Here is a 13442-nt window from a genome sequence, read left to right as displayed (position 1 = left end):
AGGCCTCATCACACCTGGACAGTCTCTTGACCTCTGGAAGACATGCCTTTCCATGAACAAAGGCATACGGCATGGACACTATTTTAAACATCTTTAAAGTGTGCCAGTAGGGCAAAACGTATTTACATATATTTACTCAGTTCCTTTTATTCCTGTGTATATGTTTGATTAATCTGCATAACGTTCAAGGTGTAATCAGCATTTACAAACCTTTTTATTAGATAAAGGAAGGAATGAGTGGGTAAGATATGTAATGTTTGGTGTCAATCTCAAGCTGGCTTTATTTTAAGAATGTTGGTGAACATGGGTAATTGGTAGCATGAACAGAGCTCATGCAAAATTACTTTTTATAAAGTATTAAAAACTCCAACCGGATGGGTCACACGTGACTGCCGAAACACCTGGCTAATTTATGCATGGAAGGAGGAACCACGTGAGGTGTGGCTAAGCCCTGCAATCACATCCGATTGGATGAATCACCTGTGGGACGACCTGACCCCCAAGGGACAAAAACCCTCAGGAAGTCCACAAGAAAGGAGAAGAGAAGTTATCATCACAACTACAACCTACAACATCTTCCAAGCAGCTCGGGCTTCCGCCCTTGCGGGCGCTGCGCCGCCGCTGCTGGCGTCATCCGCTCTTCAAGAACTCTCAACGAGACTTCGTGCCAGAACTCCAAAGTCCCGCAACGAAGGAAACCTCAGGAGAAGTTCCAGAGCGCAGCCATCGGTAACCAGGCAACCAACGCCTCACCGAAGGGCTTTCCTGGCTGACGTCATCTCTACAACAGCGCACCAACCAATCAGCAACGCCGTGATTCCCTTCGTTGGAGGTGAACCAAAGGATGAGAACGAAACGTAACGCAAGTAAACAAACAATGCTGCATACCTTGCTGAAGTTGGTGCTCGTTTCATAACTAAACCGTAAGATTGAACCCAAGACTCTGCTCTTGTGACTTTCGTTGATCTAGTAACCAGTACTAGAATAACTTCATTCATTTTCACTTGCCAAATTGTTTGTGTGTATGTGTGTGTGTGTGTGTGCGCGTGCGTTCAAGTAGTGTAGTTTCATGTATCGTAGATTAGTCAAATAAATTCTCGTTTCTTTATAAAGTACTGTTGTCTTGGTCATGTATTTTAAAGTCTAAACATTTGCCCAGATCGTGTTACCTTGCTCATAAATTGCTTAATACTAGATTTTGTGTTATAGCTGTTGGCCATGTGATAACCAGAACTAGTAAGATACACTAAATTGTGTGTTAGAATTATTTTATATATAAAGGATTTATTTCTACTCTCTTGCTCTCTTTCTCATAGATCTGATATTAACATGTTAAATCTTTCCTGTTGCTATCTTCCTGTCTCCTCTTGCATCTGCTCCTTAAGGTGTGAACGCTCCCACGCTCACCTTCCCATTCTCTCTTCATGTCTCTCTCCCCCTCTCTCTCTCTCCCCCTCTGTCTCCTACCCCTCTCCCCCTAACTTGAGCCAACATCTTGTGATCTGTCTCTGGACGGACACCTCTCTATCTTCCTCTCCTTTGATTCTTCAGGATCTCACCAGGACATTTACAATGGTTCATGTTCTTTGTAGTAACATATGTCTATGGCACAGGCGTTTGGTCAAACATATATAAACCCCATCTTTTGCTGTTAATAAACAGAGACCTTTCTGACAGACAACGTGTGTGTGTGTGTTTGACTGAGTCTCTCCTGGCGCCAGAAAAGCTTACCGAAGCACAGCGGACAGACCGAGCAACTCGCCTCTCCTACTACGTAACTTTAGAAAAACTTTACAATCTGGGGGCTCGTCTAACCTTTTCTCTCCAGGAAGGTAAGTTAAGCATTATTTTTGCTATTGTACTTCCTTCCTTGGTCAGAAAAGTTTTTGAACCAATAGTTCATTTTACGTAGTTAATTGGCGTATATTTGGGGTATATTTTGGAAAAAAGATACTTTATGCGTGTTAATTTGTTTTTTTCTTGCGTTGTTTTTGGCATTACTCGCGTTGATTTATTGATTTAAATTACAGCGGCTGTAGCGATTGTGGTTAATTGAAAGATATAGATAAAACTAGGTGTTTAACTGAAACGGAACGGTGTTGTAAGGAATAAGCTAAAAACATACACAGCGCTGTCGTCGCGAGTACCTACGTCATCAAAACCGCGTCCCGTTAGAGGAGACGCGCTACATCGGGTGTGTTTTAAAAAGTTTTACGTTCACTAACTTCTGTTGTTGACGTAATTTATGCATTACAATATTAGTAATTTAGTGAGGCATTTGTAGCGTGCACTTGGTGTATAAGCTGGCCCTGGCGTAGAGGCGCGTGGCTAGAAAATGAATAAATTAATTGGTTATAGCCATATTCCTTAGAGTGTTCTTTGGAACAGGGAGCGGCGTGCAGTTGCAGTTATACACGTGGGAGGTGCATGAGTTTTATTGTCTCCCTGACGTAGAGGCGTGTGGACTCAGCCCGGCGCACCTGAGGTTCATTTTTCTGAGAGTGTTCTCAGAAACAGGGTAGATTGGCCGAATGCCTTATTAATTCACTATATTGGTATTTGATAAATGTGTGAATCATCTCCAAAGGTGTAGAGGCACGTGAGATTTGAAATAGAATCCATATTCCTGATAGTGTATCAGGAACGCGGAGATATTGCACATTTTGATAATACACTTATAAATTACAGTATTCTTCAGTTTTAAATAGATTCTGATACACTCTGTTCGAACGTCACACCACCCGTAATAATAATAATAAAAAAAAAAAAGCTTAAAGTGTCCGCTTAACTTCGATAAGCTTGGTTTGTTTACTAACTGTAACTTACTAACAAAATGGGTAATGGTCGTTCCAAACAGTCTCTTACACCTAATGATTGGATGTATAATTAAGGATTTGGATTTTTATTCAACCTTTTGTGTCACCTATTCGACAGGAGTAGGTTTTAGGAATTAAACTATATTAAAAAATTTTAAAACTGCATGGTTTTTACACAGGGACTTTCTTTATTAATAATATAGACCGTAATTCTGCTAAATCTTTAAAATTTCTCTAGCAGGGACCGGACACTAACCTGCCATACAACTCATGGGTAGGATGGTATGTGATCTGGATGTTAAAAGCAATTTTATTGCCTCGCTCAGAGGAAAATCTAATGACACGTCACCTACAATAAATGCTAATGGTACAAAGAAACCTGTTAAATGCCACACTATTATATGCAGAAACTGCAAAAGACAAGGACACTGGGAACGTCACTGTAAAGAAACAATCTGCAGATACTGTAATAAATCAGGACATTGGGAACGGGAGTGTAGGAAGAAAAAGAGAGATATAGAAAATGGTTTTGTTTCTTCTGCTCCGCAGGCTCACCAGATGCCTCAGGCCATCCCATTACATAATATGTGTCTCTTTATGCTTATGATGTCACACATGATTTTGGAAAGATGTCACATGCTAATCTTGTCTTTAATCTTTTACAGGCTAGTTTACTCCCATCGCAATTGGCTATAGTGAAGGTCAAAGGTCATGCATCTGGTGACTCTGAAGAGGTTTTGGGTAACTGTTTAGCTGATGAAGTTGCCAAATGGGCCGCTAAAGAAGCACCTTTGTCCCCACAGGTTTGTAGGGATACAGTATTCTCTCTGACGTCCCATTTCTCCGTCCCAAGTTTGTCATCTGACATTGACATAGCCTTCTTGCAAACCCATTCATCACCCGAAGATCTACATTTTTGGTCCTCCCGTAAGTGTTCACCTGGCAGCGATATGCTAATTCGGGATGAGACTGGCCGTATAGCTCTTCCAGCATCTGTCCTCCCGTTATTAGTGCGACATTTTCATGGTATTTCACATGTCGCAAAACGGGGGGTAATCCGTATGATCGAGGACAGATTCTGCATTCGCAATATCAAACAGGCTACACTTGTTCTTTTAGATTCCTGTTTGATCTGTGCTCGCGCAAATACACAAGGACAACATGTTAAACATGATGCCTTGCCAATGCCTATTGCACCATTTCAATGTTTACAAATTGACTTTACACACATGCCACCTGTCAGAAATCTTAAATACCTGCTTGTAATTGTGGACAGATTTTCTAAATGGGTAGAAGCATTTCCATGCTCAAAAGAAAATGCAACAATAGTAGTTAAAATTCTGGCTAAAGAAATTATTCCTAGATATGGTATTCCAACATCTATTGACAAGTGATAATGGCACGCCCTTCGTCTCTAAAGTGACACAAAAATTGTGTAAATTTTTAAGCATTGATTGGAAATTTCACATCCCCTACCATCCCCAAAGTTCTGGTGTGGTAGAACGGATGAACAGAACAATCAAAGAAAGGTTGACCAAAGTCATGATGGATACAGGTAAGAACTGGGTTGACCTGTTACCGTCTGTGCTTTGTGAAATTAGAATGACACCCAATTCTACAACCAAACTTTCACCATTTGAGATTATAATGGGACGACCATTCCCCACCCCCTGGGTAAAAGGTAACCCTGGTGTTTCCCTTACAGGTGATCTGGACGTGATTGTCGGCAATTACACGCAAGCACTCATTGAAAAACTGAACAGTGTTCATGGTAATGTCTCTGCTTCTCTCCCTCTGCCTACAGACAAGCCTACTCATTCTTTCATCCCAGGTGATACAGTGCTGGTGAAAAGTTTGAATCCCAGGAAGGTGGGGGACGCTGCCTACAGTACACCTACAACTGTAATTGCAGTGACTCGCACAGCTGTTCTCACAGATTCACAGCCACAGTGGATTCACGCCAGCCGTGTGAAGAAGGCACCGCAGACGACTCTGACTGCTTGAGATAATCGACCACTACTTCACAAGATCTCCTAGCCCGCACCGAGGGGCTAGTGGAGCGACACACGTCCTGAAGACACCTCAAAAGGGGGCTCTCGTCGCTTCTCACCTTTTTCACATACACATATAGGTTCAACTTTGTATTAGCTCTTTTTCCACATTTTATTTTATTTTGTGCCAACGCCTGATGACCTATGTACTGTTAATTTCATTTCTAATTGTGATTCTAGAAGTGATTTAATCCTGATCTTCTCTATAACTGTTCTATCTATTCTATCTATTCTCTTTATTATCCTTCTTATCATCTTTGCTGACTTTACTAATTATGAATCTCTGCTTCTTCACGTTAATATCTCTTGCTATGTTAACTAATTGACATTCAAAAATTCTTTTAGAATTTAAGGGGGCAACTGTTAGAATTATTTTATATATAAAGGATTTATTTCTACTCTCTTGCTCTCTTTCTCATAGATCTGATATTAACATGTTAAATCTTTCCTGTTGCTATCTTCCTGTCTCCTCTTGCATCTGCTCCTTAAGGTGTGAACGCTCCCACGCTCACCTTCCCATTCTCTCTTCATGTCTCTCTCCCCCTCTCTCTCTCTCCCCCTCTGTCTCCTACCCCTCTCCCCCTAACTTGAGCCAACATCTTGTGATCTGTCTCTGGACGGACACCTCTCTATCTTCCTCTCCTTTGATTCTTCAGGATCTCACCAGGACATTTACAATGGTTCATGTTCTTTGTAGTAACATATGTCTATGGCACAGGCGTTTGGTCAAACATATATAAACCCCATCTTTTGCTGTTAATAAACAGAGACCTTTCTGACAGACAACGTGTGTGTGTGTGTTTGACTGAGTCTCTCCTGGCGCCAGAAAAGCTTACCGAAGCACAGCGGACAGACCGAGCAACTCGCCTCTCCTACTACGTAACTTTAGAAAAACTTTACATTGTGCTAAACGCTGAACGGGTAGTCAATATAGTGTACGTTATAAATTTTGATTCAATTAATCAAATTAAACCGAATCGTTAAAGATTCGATACAACTCTGACCCAGAGCTAAAAATTACTTATTAATGATGACGGATGCGTTGGCATTGTGTTCACATTAAAATGTCTATATTTATTGGTGGACAATGCAACCGTCATTCGTTGTCTTGATTATGTAAACCCTACGTATTAATGATGAAGAATGCCGGAAACTATTCATGGTCATTATTATGTTAAAACTCTACCTATATACAGTATTATGGTGGAGAATGCCGGCAGCTTTTCATTGTCATTATAACGTTAAAACGCTACATATATTATGGTGGAGAATGAAAGCGGGCATTGTTTGGCTTAAAAATCCATAAAACCAAGACCGATTACTGTATCTCTTCTATTGTCCAAAAATAGATTAGAGGCGGAGAAACAGAGTTTTGCGATACTGTATACGTACTTGTTTTGCGACACACCACTGTGTGAATGAATGAAATGCAACACGAACTTACTCTTTTAATTGAATGGTTTAAGACCACCTTCAGTATTGTACGTTAACAGCCGCTATTTGCATAACATTTAGTCACGGTTAATGGTTAAAGTAAACTGCAGTTTATAATATTAAACTTGTGCGCTAAAGACGAAGCAACCTCTTCGCTGTACATTTTAATAGTATCAACATCGCTTGTTGGAACGAAGAAATCTTCCTTCATTGCGATAAATATTGATTGGAGCGATGTTCCTCTAATCTTTTAAAGGCTTTCATAGCGAGCGGGAAATGCGTATTCCATTTTCAAGCTCAGCTATACGTTAAAGTAAACTGCAGTTCATGCTTAAACTAGTGAACTAAACGCGGTGCTCTGAGAGAGTGGCAAATGCGTTGCATGGGAGAATGTTAATCTCGTTAAAGTAAAATGTGCGGTCAAAAGACACGTTTGTTCATGTGTTTAATGTCGGTATGTTTATCTGACAAAGGGCTGAGATCCGCCGGGATCTCAGCAACATTGTTGTGTTTAATGTAGTAACAACTAAGTTGTGTGCCCCACTCTAACGAGTGGAGTCGAGGTCGTTCAGCTATAAAGAGCTAACTAGTGTTGTTCAGGTTGTTTATTGTTAAATGCGCTGCCATTGTCACTGACCACCCATAACTGTTGAACTAGCACGCTCGTTTAAGTGTACGTAACCATAGCGACGTAACCATAGCGACGTAACCACAGCGACGACTGTGACCCGGAAACTCTAAACAACCTCTTCCGGGATTACTTTTAAGTGCGCAAGCGCATTCCGCCCGCGCTATTTAATACCAGTTGTAAACAAAGTCTAGCATGAGCTACGTCAGTTAGCAAACCTAGCGCGTTTACATTGTAGCCTGTGTGCATGTAGCATCTGTGCTAGTAGCATTCAAGGCTAGCGGTTAGCACATAGCATCTTTCAGCTGTGAATGCACTGTTCGAAAGTTGTTAGTGACCTAACCTCGTTACACCCAACTTTAACTCACACCATTGGGTCTTTTTTCTTTTTCGCTTCTGACCCCCTCTTTATTACTTTACCTATAGGTAATGGATTAAGCAAAATTACTTTCATTGATTTTGATGACATCATGAAATGTTAATCATTGTCTAATTGTTTTAATCTAAAACTTAAATTCAATTTCATAAATTATCACAGATTCGGTGTTCATCATACACTGTAACTACTTATATGATTTTGATGATAAACATCTTTTAAAATTGATCATCGACTATCATTATTATTTTGAATTTTTTTTTAATTAAGTAATAAATTAGAAGTCGTGTCTCTAATTTAATGATAGACGATCAATGGAGTTAATAACAAATTGCTCCTACCAATTTTAGTGCTAATTAAGGCTCAATAATTAGCTATAATTTATCATTTAAAATTCAAATTTACGAGTTTTTGCATTACCCACCAGGTCTTTTGTCACCCAGGTTTAACTAATTTGGTCAACCCTGTTAAGTGTCATAACATTAGGAGGAAACCCCACACTTTCTTTTTCCCTTTAACTCAGTTTTTCTCCTGGTTTGACTACTGCTGCTATTCTAGGATTGTACCTGTGAAAGTCACAAAAGCAGAGAACGGTAGAAACGTTACATATTGTTGAAGCGTGAATTCTTAGGTTCAAATGCGCCCGACTCTCACCGTACCTTCCCTTTTCGTGCTGGGATCCTACCTAGCCAAGGTTAAAGCAGGTCAACTAGGAAACCGTCCATAAAATTTTGAAGACGCGTTTAAAAGTGTTTCAATCTGTGTATGGTTGTCAACCCTAATGCTGAGTTAACCAATACTGTCATTGTTATTGTTTCTTTCGCCTAGAGAAAATCTTAAATAACAATCACATACTGAGAGATCCCCACCTTGAAACCCCTTTTACTTAGGAGCACCCTTCCAAATCAAACTTAATAAAAACAAAAGGGGGAGGGAAAAACAAAATTTGGCATTAAACCTATTCTGCCACAGAAAGGCGCTTTGTTTTTCCTCAGCATAACATTAGCTCTAACCTTTCCATACAAAAAAAAAGGAACCTCCTCTTATAGCAAAGTAGAAAATTACCATTACTACTCTTTCCCTTGCTCTGTGTTGTTGTTCTTTTCTGCATCGGTTCTCTAGCCATGCTAACTGTGTGTTCACTAGCTCTTCCCACAGAAACTCCCAGTTAGTAGCATGCCCACCAGAGGACCACAGTCACAGAGAACCACACTCGGCAGTAGCCCACACTTACACATCTGTTTGCTGTGTTTGTTGTTTTTTTTTCTCTCTTGCTTGTTGTTTTGTTTCTTTCTCTCACATCTGTGTCAGTCGTGGTTCTAGAACCCCATCAAAACATGTCTCGCACCACAGACCTGTCAGTCGCTGAAAAGATCTGAAGACATGGACAAGTGTTGCAACCGACAGCTTCCTACCTAAGGCTGCCGAAACACTAAAGTACCAGACGCCAGACCAGCTAGATGACAACTTAACGAGCCGTACGAGACCAGACACAAGTCAGTGCTCTAGTCCCAATGAACTGTCCAACATCACCGGCTCCTTATGTCACACACTCATTGTCGCATTAATGCTGCGCAACAGGCACGCCGCCTATCTACAGCAGGAGCTGGCGTGTGCAACAACGCATCAAGCAACTGAAACTGGAAGCTCAGGAGCGACAGAAAGGGGGTGACGAGGTAGAGCAGGACAAAGTGGAAATCACTGTGCTGCAAGCAATTCTGGCAACTACTACACGTGAAAGTGAACAAGGCAAGGCAAACTAGGCTGATCTCTCCGACAGGCTGCAGTATGCAAAAGAGCTACTAGAAAAGGCCACGTCTGACCCCAGGGAGAAAAATGGCAGAATTAAAGCCCTCAAAACTCACCTGGACAAGCAAGGAACGAGCTCAGCTACCTCATGCGACAGATGGACCATAGCAAAGAAGAGTCCTACAGCGTCACCGAGGAACTCAAGCCCGCCTGTGAATGGTGCCACGATCCGTCAAGGTAACGACATGCATGCATCTTAACCCTGTTGAGCAGGACCAGGTCCCTTGTTCTTGGACCGATACGTAGTGGAAGAAGCGACGGGCGGGGCGACGCATCCCCCAGCCCCCTTCAAAGAACCCTACCTCATGGCAGAACACCGGGAACCTGCTCCCTCCAGCCACAGAGCATCGCATGGCGCAGAACTTGACCAACTCGCCAGGCACCTTGATAAATTTATGCCACGTCTGCCAGGCAGCCAAGATTTCCAGACTTATGTATGAAAAGTGATCTCCATCTAGAAAAGAGACTCCACATCACTGACCAAGGTAAACTCTGGCTTTGAACAACATACAGCCCTAAAGTGTGCAGCTACCCAAAGTGTGCAGCTTGCCCAAAGACTGACTACCATCTGCTCCGGGAAGCTCTCATCAAAGAATTAGCTGACCTCAATTCAGAACAATGATTCGACAAAGAAACTTGTCAAAAGTCTAAGCTAATCCAGCCCCAGCCCAAGCCACAAATGAGCTGAAGACATCACCAATGTCAAGACTTTTAAGAACTGATGAGAAGGATGATTAAAGAGTTGTTCCAAACTGAAAAGGGGGGGAAAAACAGACCACTGACACAGATCAACTGTCTTATACCTTTCACCACAGTAACATACTTTGGTCCTTCTAGGAAGGTACATACAGATATTTTATTCACTTTTGTAAACAAACACCTAATCACCCTCCTCTGTCTGCACTGCTAGGCCCAACCTCTGGTAGAGAGGAGTTGCTCCACACATGCGACACTAGTTTAGTTTCCTCAACCTATTTGTGTCCTTGTGGCCCTTTCTCTTTGTGTTTGTCTATTTTTTATTTTTTTTCTTTCCCTGTGTTTTCGCTTTCTTTGATCAGGGAATTATCCTAACCAAGCTTGAGTACAGCTGCCAAAAATTAGATTGACTCTTTCTTCCCAAAGTGAAAGTAAAATCATTGTCAGTCAATTTAAACAACCCGATTCGGGATAAAGCCTAGCCAAAAGCACCCCATGTCGTTTTAAGTGTTCGTAACCAGACCATACGAGGTAACTAGGTTATGCACCATGACTCAGTTGGTTATGGAGGTGTTGTTTGTGTCTTGTGTGTGTCTGTTCTCTCTCTCTATGTTTCTACTTCCAGTGCCCGCTGATGTTCGCGAATGGAACTTCACCGAGCAAAAAGGGGGATATGTAGCGAATAACAGGGCTCCCAGAGAGAGAACAGTCAATGGATCACATTCCTAAACACCCTCTTCCAGCATGCATGGCACCATCCTGATAACCTTATCTGGTTTGCTATCTTAAGGGGGACGTCTGTAAAACTAAGAAACTCCACAAGGCCAGATGCTTTGAAGTAGACCCCGAAACTGAGGGTGTAAATCGGCGATCCGGTAAACAAAGAAGACAGTTTTACAGCTCCACCCCAAGCTGGGGAGGAAGAGGCCTCATCACACCTGGACAGTCTCTTGACCTCTGGAAGACATGCCTTTCCATGAACAAAGGCATACGGCATGGACACTATTTTAAACATCTTTAAAGTGTGCCAGTAGGGCAAAACGTATTTACATATATTTACTCAGTTCCTTTTATTCCTGTGTATATGTTTGATTAATCTGCATAACGTTCAAGGTGTAATCAGCATTTACAAACCTTTTTATTAGATAAAGGAAGGAATGAGTGGGTAAGATATGTAATGTTTGGTGTCAATCTCAAGCTGGCTTTATTTTAAGAATGTTGGTGAACATGGGTAATTGGTAGCATGAACAGAGCTCATGCAAAATTACTTTTTATAAAGTATTAAAAACTCCAACCGGATGGGTCACACGTGACTGCCGAAACACCTGGCTAATTTATGCATGGAAGGAGGAACCACGTGAGGTGTGGCTAAGCCCTGCAATCACATCCGATTGGATGAATCACCTGTGGGACGACCTGACCCCCAAGGGACAAAAACCCTCAGGAAGTCCACAAGAAAGGAGAAGAGAAGTTATCATCACAACTACAACCTACAACATCTTCCAAGCAGCTCGGGCTTCCGCCCTTGCGGGCGCTGCGCCGCCGCTGCTGGCGTCATCCGCTCTTCAAGAACTCTCAACGAGACTTCGTGCCAGAACTCCAAAGTCCCGCAACGAAGGAAACCTCAGGAGAAGTTCCAGAGCGCAGCCATCGGTAACCAGGCAACCAACGCCTCACCGAAGGGCTTTCCTGGCTGACGTCATCTCTACAACAGCGCACCAACCAATCAGCAACGCCGTGATTCCCTTCGTTGGAGGTGAACCAAAGGATGAGAACGAAACGTAACGCAAGTAAACAAACAATGCTGCATACCTTGCTGAAGTTGGTGCTCGTCTCATAACTAAACCGTAAGATTGAACCCAAGACTCTGCTCTTGTGACTTTCGTTGATCTAGTAACCAGTACTAGAATAACTTCATTCATTTTCACTTGCCAAATTGTTTGTGTGTATGTGTGTGTGTGTGTGCGCGTGCGTTCAAGTAGTGTAGTTTCATGTATCGTAGATTAGTCAAATAAATTCTCGTTTCTTTATAAAGTACTGTTGTCTTGGTCATGTATTTTAAAGTCTAAACATTTGCCCAGATCGTGTTACCTTGCTCATAAATTGCTTAATACTAGATTTTGTGTTATAGCTGTTGGCCATGTGATAACCAGAACTAGTAAGATACACTAAATTGTGCTAAACGCTGAACGGGTAGTCAATATAGTGTACGTTATAAATTTTGATTCAATTAATCAAATTAAACCGAATCGTTAAAGATTCGATACAACTCTGACCCAGAGCTAAAAATTACTTATTAATGATGACGGATGCGTTGGCATTGTGTTCACATTAAAATGTCTATATTTATTGGTGGACAATGCAACCGTCATTCGTTGTCTTGATTATGTAAACCCTACGTATTAATGATGAAGAATGCCGGAAACTATTCATGGTCATTATTATGTTAAAACTCTACCTATATACAGTATTATGGTGGAGAATGCCGGCAGCTTTTCATTGTCATTATAACGTTAAAACGCTACAGATGTGTATGAAGTGATGAAGTGAACCATCTTGCCAAGTGCCCAATGTACAAGCTTTGAAGGCAGCGGCATGATCTGGTGTTGCATCAGTTGGTCAGGTCTAGGCTCACCAATGTTATGCGACAATAAAATTAGGTCATGATGGCATAGGCATATTCCAGAACTCAAATTGTAAAAGAGTGGTTCTGTGGGCATGAGGAATTGTTTTCACACAGAAATTATTCTAAGCATTGCATCAAATAGTCAAAGTTAAAAACAGTTAAATATGTGATGAATAAAGGCTAAACTTAACTGAACTTAGAGTGGGCAACTTTTTTTGGCACGGCAGTGTACTTTAATATTTATTAAATTATATAAAAATATACGTATTTAATAAATAAATAAATAAAAATTAAACGCATAATTAATGTTTAATTACTGTTCTACTTAACACCATACTAGAGCTTTTTCAATGTTGTGCATGCTGAATGAAAGACTGACGTTAATAAAATCACACTGGCTACTAAATTTACTTGTAGGGGCCATGTGCTTGTTATGATAAGATACATGATAAAATGGCCTCATATTCACCAATTTGGTTTGGATTACATATAACATACACTCACCTAAAGGATTATTAGGAACACCATACTAATACGTTGTTTGACCCCCTTTTGCTTTCAGAACTGCCTTAATTCTAGAAATGTTGGCCCATATTGATAGGATAGCATCTTGCAGTTGATGATTTGTGTGATGCACATCCAGGGCACAAAGCTCCCGTTCCACCACATCCTAAAGATGCTCTATTGGGTTGAGATCTGGTGACTGTGTGGGTCATTTTAGTACAGTGAACTCATTGTCATGTTCAAGAAACCAATTTGAAATGATTCAAGCTTTGTGACATGGTGCATTATCCTGCTGGAAGTACCCTTTAAAGGATGGTTACATGGTGGTCATAAAGGGATGGACATGGTCAGAAACAATGCTAAGGTAGCCCGTGGCATTTAAACGAAGCCCAATTGGCACTAAGGGGCCTAAAGTGTGCCAAGAAAACATCCCCCACACATTACACCACCACCACCAGCCTGCACAGTGGTAACAAGGCATGATGGATCCATGTTCTCATTC

General features: G+C 41.4%; 1 protein-coding gene and 1 long non-coding RNA gene across 3 annotated transcripts in view; one reads left to right on the top strand and one right to left on the bottom strand.

The window, feature by feature from the left end:
* pdhx (pyruvate dehydrogenase complex component X) overlaps window positions 1-13442 on the bottom strand; it is a 53616-nt gene that overhangs the window by 28647 nt on the left and 11527 nt on the right. The gene's annotated exons all lie outside the window — the stretch shown is intronic.
* LOC128505392 (uncharacterized) lies at window positions 1342-5644 on the top strand. Of its 2 annotated transcripts, none has more exons than XR_008355584.1 (2): window positions 1342-1832; window positions 4621-5644. It is a non-coding gene; the product is annotated as an uncharacterized LOC128505392 (long non-coding RNA). The 2 variants fall into 2 exon arrangements; XR_008355585.1 differs by lacking the exon at window positions 1342-1832 and adding an exon at window positions 1839-2194.

This window comes from Clarias gariepinus, chromosome 2 (assembly GCF_024256425.1).
Source record: "Clarias gariepinus isolate MV-2021 ecotype Netherlands chromosome 2, CGAR_prim_01v2, whole genome shotgun sequence".
In the NCBI taxonomy this organism is placed as follows: Eukaryota; Metazoa; Chordata; class Actinopteri; order Siluriformes; family Clariidae; genus Clarias; species Clarias gariepinus.
The sequence above is the reverse complement of the archived record's forward strand: the minus strand, read 5'-3'. Positions and strand labels throughout refer to the sequence as shown.